Here is a 10,000-nt window from a genome sequence, read left to right as displayed (position 1 = left end):
GTGATGGATGGCTTGTGCCCTACGAAGAAGTCTCAAAACATGAAGACTCCTGAATACAGAGCATGATTTCATGACATCGTGAGGAGGAGTTCTTCAAGCAGCTGGTTGTTCCATCATCAACACCTAAAGCGCTGTTGTAGGTCCCTAATTAAGAGGGAGTCTGGAAACAAGTTTCTAACCTGGTAGAAACTTGGAAGCAAATTCCTAAGCCAAGAGGGAGCTTAGGTACATTCCTTCCATAAGAATGAGTACATTCTTTCATTGGAATAGGTATATCCTTCTTAATTAAGAGGGAGAGATAGACACATCATTCTTGTCTTCACTTGGGAAGACATAATGGAGGATTGGGTAAACCTCTGCATCCGATGTTCTTTGAGGATGAGTTAGGGCATCCAAGATAAGAGTAGTCATAAAGGACCGATATTCTTTGAGCATTGGGAATTCAAGATAAGAATAGTCATGGTGGAACATACTCTAAGAGAAGCCGGGTGGGGTATGTTATGAGAGAGATAATGATGATGGTGTCTATACATCACTAGTCTCACCAACATTGTGCTCTGATCTTGTGGAGAGATAGAGTTGTTAGTCAAGGCCTTGCTATATGACAACGCTAGATGATATGATGCTATATAGATTTGTTACCAATTCGATTCTTCTTATGAGAATTCTTCAGATTGAGAATGTCTAAGTACCTTGTATGGATTATGAATACCTCCTTAGTTAAGTGGGAGTGTCGAAAAGTGTAACTAGGTTCAGTCTTCGTAATGACGTGTAATTATGATTTTTATGTAATTGATGTAAAGAAGAAAAATAAAATTACTTTTGTAATGCTTGTCTCATGGGTTTCATACGTAAGGGATTTTATTTTTAGTTAAGGCTCCCATTGTGAGCCTTTAGGATTAGTCATCATGTCATAAAAGTCTATAGAGTCAATGTCAAAGATGAAAGACCCAATTGGATATGTTACACATTGTAAAAGAAAATTTATTAGTGTCATAAGCCCTCAAAGACTTTGTCACAAACATCCCTTGAAGTTGGCTTTCAATAAGAGGAGGAGAATTTCCAAAAGGCATGTCGGCCTAGTCTCCAATTCAAGTCGGCTTATTTACATGGGAAAACCACTATTAATAGGCAACTCAACCTTCATCTTAGACAAATATTTTCGGTCAAGCAAGTCTGCAATAAGAAGAGGTGCGAAAAGTTAAGGAGAGCAGCGTATAACCAACAAGAAGAAGGAAGGGAAGGATGATAGATTTTTGGTGCTATTTTTGGGTGAATCTCCTCACACGTGGCAGAAACTAGGGTTTTTGCAAGTTGACATCAGTTCATATAAAAGACAAGTAAAAGGTCTCTCTACCATCAATTTTGCTAGCCAAAGTTACAAGTAAAAGTTCTCAAGACAAGCGAAGGAGGAATACACCATAGAAGTCCATAATTTTGCTCACACATGTGATCTTGCAGAGATCTTAGGCAGCGAAATATTGCAGGTCTGTTGAAGAAGGCCAAAATCTTAAGGGTAGCCAAAATACAAAGGAAGGCAAGCAGTTTGACCAAGTGTTGATTTTGGCAAGAAGAAGAAACAATAAAGAAGGGATTTGTGACTTTGTTTTGGAGAGGTTGTTGTGTCAAGGGTCTTGGTCATGGTCTTGGTATTCGTCAATTGAAGTCTATATAAGAAGGAAACTTCGTTTGATTTACCTCTCAAGTGGAAGAGATTTTGGCCATCGCTGATTGCCTACATTCCGTGTCTCTTGTTTCTTTATTGTTTATGCATTGGTAGTTGTTTAATGAAGAAGAACATAATAATAATCTAAGTAAAAATAAGATCCTAATCTAAAAAAGTAAAACACATCCACAAACAATAGAGAAATCACTTAATCTTGATGCCCTAGATTTCTCAACAACAAAAAAAATTATAACTTTTGGTTATGCACATTCTCTTGAAATATATATCTATACACCATCTTACACAATTCAAGTAAGGCATATTGTAATAACTATATTGTGGAATTATAACTTTTGGTTATGCACATTCTCTTGAAATGTGTATCTATACACCATTCAAATACAATTCAAGTAAGGCATATTGTAATAACTATATTGTGGAATAATAACTTATAGTTCACAAAAATAAGGCACATTCTTTTACATTCTTCCCAAAATGGGTATTATAACTTTGGGTTATCACAAGAGAGTTATAACTTTGTGGGTGTGCACATTCTATTGAAATGTGCATCTACAAGGCATATTGTAATAATTTACCGTGGAATAATAACAATAACTTATGGTTCCACAAAAATAGTGCACCTTTTTGGACATACTTTAAGAGGGTTGTAATGTGTATATTTTGTGCACATTTTTCAAGGGGCTTGAAATGCGTATCTCCACACAATTTGAGTAAGCGATGTAGAGGATATAGGTATACACAATTGGAGCATAAGCGATACACAAAGATGATGTAGAGGATATTGGTATACACAATTGGAGTATAAGCGATACACAAAGATGGGCACAATCCCTTAAATGCGCACATTCATTAATAGGTTTGAAATGTGTATTTTCTTTTTAAATATTCTTTCGAAGCTACACATTTCAAGTAAGGCATGTTATAATGATACATGAAATATGCATTTATATACCATTAAGGTAAGCCATATTACAATGAGACTTGAAATGTGTATTTATACGCATAGTGCAAGTAAAGCATATTTCCAAAAGAGAGATGAATCCACATATTCTTCGAGAAGTTTGGAAGGTCTCAAGTAAGGTATCTTTTTAAGCCTATCTTTTCAAAGGGCTTGAAGCATTTTTTTCTTAAGAGAGATGAATCCACGTATTTTTTAAGAAGCTTGGAATGTCCAAGGCATCTTTTCACCGGGCTTATAACTTTTAAGAATGTGTATTTATACACAATTTAACTAAGACATTTTCTCAAAAGGTTTTTATAATTTGTGGACCCACATCATTCTTCTAAGAGGTAAGAGGGTTGTTGTGTGTATGGCATATTTATATGCGATTCAAGTAAGCTACGATACACATTGACTTTACATATTAACTATAACTTAGTATTCTACGATGGTTAAAACCCAATTGAATGTAGTTGGGAAAACACTTTTTATATTTTATATGAGGAATATACGTGTTTTTGTTTTAGAGAGACTATCCATTTTCAACAATGTTAAACACGTGGAATATACCTGTTTTTGTTTTAGAGAGACCATTTGTTTTCAACTATGCTAGAAGCTATTACATTAAAGTTCATTATATTCTTTGCAATAATAGAATTCGGCTAGAGAAGATCTCGTTCCTCCCAACCACTTGAGATAAACAAGCTGGGAAAAATGTTATTTTTTCATTTGGTTTCACCACTTGAGAAACATGTGAGTTTTGTTATTATCTTTCATATGGGTTCACCATCCGAGAAACATGTGGGAAAAATGTTACCTTTTTCATTTGGGTTCACCACCCGAGAAACATGTGGGAAAAATGTTATATTTTTCACTTGGGTACAATTGATATGTTTGGTATGTTGCATTCATAATGATTTTATCCTTGTATTTGATGTGAGATTAATTATTTGAGAGTCCTTGAAGAATTAATATATGCATTTTTTCATATGAAATATATCTTATATGAAGGAAAAAATGATGGTTATTTTTAATCATATTCAATATTATAATATCTTGAAAATATGTATTTTTTTCATATGGAATATAAAGATATTTCTGGAAGGAAAAAATAATGGTGATTCTTAATCATAACATTATAATAAATGGTAAATGATGTTGTGATAATGTGTAACAAAATGTATTTATTATTGTTGTCACATGAAGAATATGCCATATCAACATCACTCTTTATTTAGAACACAAGCTTATATAGAGAAATGATAAGTATAGATGCGAGTGGGTTTGTAGATACTTAATTCAATACAAAGATATGTGACCATTTTGAACACAAGCTTATAGAGAAATGATATATATAGATGGGAGTGGGTTTGTAGACACTTAATGTGACCAAAATACAAATGAGAGGGGCTTATGGTTATCCATCTCTATTACAACACAAATGAGAGTGGGTTTATGGATGTTCAACTCAAATAGGTTGTTAGTAATCAAGATTTAACAACAAATGGATTATAGATATCCAAAGGAAAATAGGGTTGGCCATAACACAACATCAATGTTCAATCTAAACATAAAACTTTGGGTTGGCCATATTACGATGCTATTGTTCAATCTAAACATAAACATTAGACTGGAGAGAAAGAATTACATAACAATGTGACGAAGGTCATTTAGTGAAGATTTGACTCCCCTAAATGCCTTTTGTCTAACACCAACATGGTTGTACAACTTGTGAAGACGGTCTTTGGTGTCTTTAGGTGATGGTATATAATGCTAAATGCAGGCCATGCAATAAAAATATACCCCTCCAACCGGTCAAAATGTGATCTCGTGTAGTCTCATTGTGGAATTGGTGAAGGTGTTTCTTCGTAATCTCAACTGATCTATCAAATCATGTTGATTCACTAAAGATATGATACAGCTTCCCCACCCCCCGTGGTCTCTAGAAGTGTCATTGTGGAATTGGTGAAGGTGTTTCTTGGTAATCTCAAGTGATCTATCAAATCATGTTGATTCACTAAAGATATGATACAGCTTCCCCACCCCCCGTGGTCTCTAGAAGTGTCATTGTGGAACCGGTGAAGGTCGTTGTTGGTAGTCTTAGGTGTGAGGTATAGAAGATGGATCCATCAAAGCATGTTGATTCATTGATGGTACAAAGGGTGGTGCAAGTTGGATATGCTTGTGAGGTCCCTGAGTGTAGTGCATAAAAAAATGACGTGGAAAGAGGATATCCAAAAATATGATAACAATTTTTTGTAAACATTAGTGCATAGGGTTGACTACATAAACAAGGTGAGGAAATATTTAGCTTCTCCAAGAGAACAAGTGGTCATAGGTTGAAAAAAGTCAACTGTGAACTATCTCCCAATAAATGAGAGGATGTTGAAAAAAATGCAACAAGAAAATCCTAATTTAATTTTGTCCTTGAATTAAATTGTAATTCTAATTCTCATAGCAACTTGCAATAGTTAACTAAGTTAATTTGACATAGTTGGCTCAGTTAATTAGAGTTGGGAGTTTATCTAGAGTCACATAGAGTGGTTCCAAAATTTGAGGGGCCCAAGTTGAGTTCTTTTGAGTTGTAATTATTTAATTGAGTTAAATTCAGTGAAACTAGCTCCAACTGTTGGAGGAATTAGTGGGAGATCTAGTAGTGGGGTGTAACCAACACTGCTCAACCAGTAAACTGAAGATTCACTCATGATTAACTTATGCATGTCAGATCAGAGAAAGACTCAGTTGAGATTGGAGTTAGGGACAATGTACTCTCAGTTGTAAAATCATCTAAATTAAACGGATGGTGCATGCAATCACAGAAAATCCTATTGATGGATTGCACAGTTATGGATGAGGAATTCCCCAATTAAATACAGGTAATTCCCTAGGAAAATGTGTAAGGAAATAGGAGCTTGGCATGAAACAAATTTGGCTAAGTATTGGCTGGAGCTTGTTTGTGAAGCGGTGAGATAGATTGTGATAGTACAGAGTTTTCTCGGGCTTGAGCAAAACATTGTAATCTTCTCAAATTTCCTGATTTATGCAATATACAGATAGCAGGGGTTTTAGCTGTGGCTTTACCCAAAAAATTATCGTGTTATGTGTGATTCAATTCTTCATTTTTCTGCTTCGTGATATCATTGATCAATTATTGTTTCCGTTGATAAGTAGAGTAGATTCAAGTCAATTGTTTTAGCATATTACAATCTACAATTTGAATCTACAAGGAGTTTCTACATGGTATCAGAGCTGAAATCACTATAGAAGAGGAGAATACAAGTTTTTATTTTGCAAGAGAAATATAATTTGTAGCGTCATGTTTCAGAGCCAGCAAGATGTCGTTCTATGGATTGAGGCTCGAATATTCCCTTGAGGGCAGTTCGAACTATATTGCTTGGAAGGATAGGATAGAGGCAGTGTTGTAAGACAACGGGTCTAAGGAATTCATAGACAATGATATTCCTAAGCCTCTAACAACTGATGCTTAAGATCTGGTAGAGTGGAGAAAGTGTGTGGCAAAGGCGAGAAGGATTATCCTAGAAGGAGTTCGAGATCATATTGTCTCGAACCCCCACGGTAAGGAAACTCCATTTTCAATGTGGAAGGCCTTATTGAACCTGCTTCAAAAAAACAGTGACCACATGAAGCTGGCACTGAAGGACAAGCTCAGAAATATCAAGATGGATAAGGGCGATACAATACTGAAGTACTTGATCAAGTTCACCCAATCTCGGGATGAACTTGGAAGTGTCAGTGTTAAAGTTGCTGAAGACGATCTGTTGAGCTTATCACTTCTAGGACTTCCCAAGAGTTGGTACAACTATCAGGACTCAGTTAATGGGAGGGAGAAGCTACTAGAGTGGGAGCGATTGTGGTTCGACTTGGTACAAGAAGAGATCTGACGGAACACCAGAGATGGATCCTCATCCAAGCATGATGATGAGGAGAATTGCGCCTTAGTTGGAAAGGCAAGGAAAGGGAAGGGGAAGTCATTCCATTCCAAATTAGATTCTAGTTAGGTCAGAAAAAGGAAGCACATGTCGAAGATTAAATGCTTTCACTGTCACGAGCTAGGACATTATGCCACAAAGTGTCTGCACAAGAAGGTCGGTAATAAGCCCTTAGGAGGAGCAGTAGGTGAATCTCTTGCTTCACAATTCAAACTGGATTTCACCCTCATCGCTTGCATGGTGACATCAGTGATGGGTAGTGTGTTGTACCTGGATAGTGGAGCCTCATTCCATATGACCGACAACAAAAAGTTCTCCAGGACTTGAAGGAGAAGGACCTCAAGATGCACATCAAGATGGGAGATGATGGGAGGTATAATGTGACCGACATCGATACTGTTACCCTTCCGAGGGAGTCTGGTACTCCTCTCACATTAAAAGATGTCATGTATGTTCTAGGTTTGAAAAAGAATTTGGTTTTAGTTTCCATGTTGGAGGACCGTGGCTACAATGTGATATTTAGTAAGGGAAAGGATTTCCTTCGTCACATAACCTCATGAAAGGTGAATAGTATCGGGGTTAAGGTGAAGAACCTCTACAAATTGCATCTAGAAGATTGCGCTGATTTGAGCACAAATGCAGAGAAGGTGCACAGTCAATATATCGGTGAGTTGTGGCATAGAAGATTGGGTCACTTGCACCATAGAGCTTTGAAGATCATGCAACAAATTTATATAGGACTTCCCAAGGGTACATTAGAGGAGATAAACATGCAAGGGGTGTACATTGGGGAAGTACACCAAAGGTTCCTTTCATGATAAAGATAGTCGAGGTTCAGTGATCCTTGATCGAGTTCACTTAGATGTGTGTGGACCTTTCTCGACAACCACCACATCCAAGCACATGTATTATGTAATATTTGTTGATGATTTTTCTTGTAAGTACTGGATTTTCTTCATGCAGAAGAGGAGATTTTAGCTCCAAAGGAGGAACCTCAAGATGATGTGGAGCATCAAATGTATGGGCGCAGAGAGTGGAAGAACCCACTCATGCAGAGACTTCCAGAGATGGAATGAAGTGCACCAGAGAGGATAACATATTGATGCATGATGCTAGAGAGAATGTGGGAGCACCCACATCACAATGTAGGTAGAGGATGTCACACTGGGGAAGTACACCAAAGATTCTTTTCATGATAAAGATAGTCGAGCATAAGTGATCCTTGATCGAGTTCACTCAGATGTGTGTGGACCTTTTTCGATAACCTCCACGACCAAGCACAAGTATTATGTAATATTTGTTGATGATTTTTCTCGTAAGTGCTGGATTTTCTTCATGTAGAAGAGGAGATTTTAGCTCCAAAGGAGGAACCTCAGGATGATGTGGAGCATCCAGATGCAGAGGAGCAGAGAGTGTAAGAATCCACTCACGCAGGGACTTCCAGAGATGGAAGGAAGTGCACTAGAGAGGATGACATATTGATGCATGATGTTAGAGAGAATGTGGGATCACCCACATCACAACGTAGGCAGAGGAGGTCACCAGATTGGTACACTAGCTACATGGATTTGATGAGCGAGAGTGTAGAGGTTGAGCCATCCTCATTCGAGGAAGCAGTGCAACAACTAATATGGGTTGATGCCATGGTTGAGGAGTATGACTCCATTATCAGAAATAGTGTTTGGGAAGTGGTCTCAAGACCAACAGACAAGTCAGTGGTGAGTTCTAGATGGATTTACAAGGTAAAACAAGCAACATATGGGAGTGTGGAGAAACACAAGGCTATATTTGTGGCCAGAGGGTTCTCTTAGGTGGAGGGAATTGATTATGATGAGACCTTTTCTCCAGTAGCAAGGTACTCATCAATCAAATATATTCTAGCACTATCAACACAGATGGGATGGAAGATACATTAGATGGATGTGAAGACAACATTCCTCAATGGTATGATGAGGAAGAGGTGTTTATTGATCAACCTGAAGGATTTGAGACCTTCAATAGAGATTCGCATGTGTGCAGACTCAAGCAAGCAATGTATGGACTAAAACAAGAACCCCGTGCTTGGCACACTAGAATTGATAGCTATTTCACCGGGTTGGGCTTCAACAAAAGTGAAGTAGATGCGAACTTTTACCATATTGTGGTTGAAGGTAAATTGTTGATTATAGTATTATATGTCGATGATTTGATTCTAACAGGTGATGAGAAGCTGATAAAATCTTGCAAAGAGGATCTTGCTAGAGAATTCGAGATGAAGGACCTGGGAGATAAGGAACTGTTTGTCTCTCAGGGCAAGTATGCCAACGAGATACTGAAGAAGTTCCACATGGAGAGAAACAAACCCATGGAGACTCCTCTAGTAGGTAAATGGTGGAAAGAAGATGCTACTTTAGGTGAAGTATTGGAGGCTACTATTTATAGACAATTTGTGGGTTCACTTATGTATTTGGTGAACACATGACCGAACATGTGTTTTGCAGTTAACCAGATTAGTCAAGCCAGGGTTAGGCCAACCAAACTTTATTGGAAGGAAACTAAACATGTGTTGAGATGCCTCAGAGGCACCACTAAGTTTGGTCTTTGATACATACAAACAAAGGGAGTGAAGCTTCAAGGCTTCACACATGTAGATTGGGCAGAGAGTCCATCCGACAGAAAGAACACATCTGGGGGAATCTTCAGTATTGGGTCGACAACAACTTTTTGGTACAACAGGAAGCAAAGGTTGATTGCACTCAGTTCAGCAGAAGCAGAGTACATGGTTGCTAGTCAAGAAAATTGTGAGGCTATCTGGATGAAGAAGATCCTTGTTGGGTTATTTAGTCAGCAGATGGATCCTACAATGATTTACTGTGACAATTAGAGTTGTATCAAACTCTCCGAGAATCCAATTTTTTATGATCGGTCCAAGCATACCGACATCTGATATCACCATCTACGAGATTGTGTGCAGAGGAGGATCATGTTACTGGAGCACATTCCTACAGAGGAGAAGGATGTAGATATTTTTACAAAGGCATTGTCAAGATGCAAATTTGAGTTTCAGAGAGGTAGGATCGGGGTAGAAGATAATCCATTTCTTGTTCAAAAGGAGTGTTGAAAAAAAATGCAACAAGAAAATCCTAATTTAAATTGTCCTTGAATTAAATTGTAATTCTAATTCTCATAACAACTTGTAATACTTAACTAAGTTAATTTGACTTAGTTGGCTCAACTAATTTGAGTTGGGAGTCTGTCTAGAGTCATGTAGAGTGGTTCCTAGATTTTAGGGGCCCAGGTTGAGTTCTTTTGAGTTATTATTATTTAATTCAGTTAAACTAGTACCAACCAATGGAGGAATTAGTGAGAGATACAGTAGTGGGGTGTAACCGACACTCCTCAACCAATAAACTGAAGATTCAATCATAATTAACTAATGCATGT

The sequence above is a fragment of the Pinus tabuliformis genome, chromosome X, assembly GCF_031772625.1.
Source record: "Pinus tabuliformis cultivar Carrire ecotype Pingquan chromosome X, CPIR1, whole genome shotgun sequence".
Taxonomy (NCBI): domain Eukaryota; kingdom Viridiplantae; phylum Streptophyta; class Pinopsida; order Pinales; family Pinaceae; genus Pinus; species Pinus tabuliformis.
The sequence above is the reverse complement of the archived record's forward strand: the minus strand, read 5'-3'. Positions refer to the sequence as shown.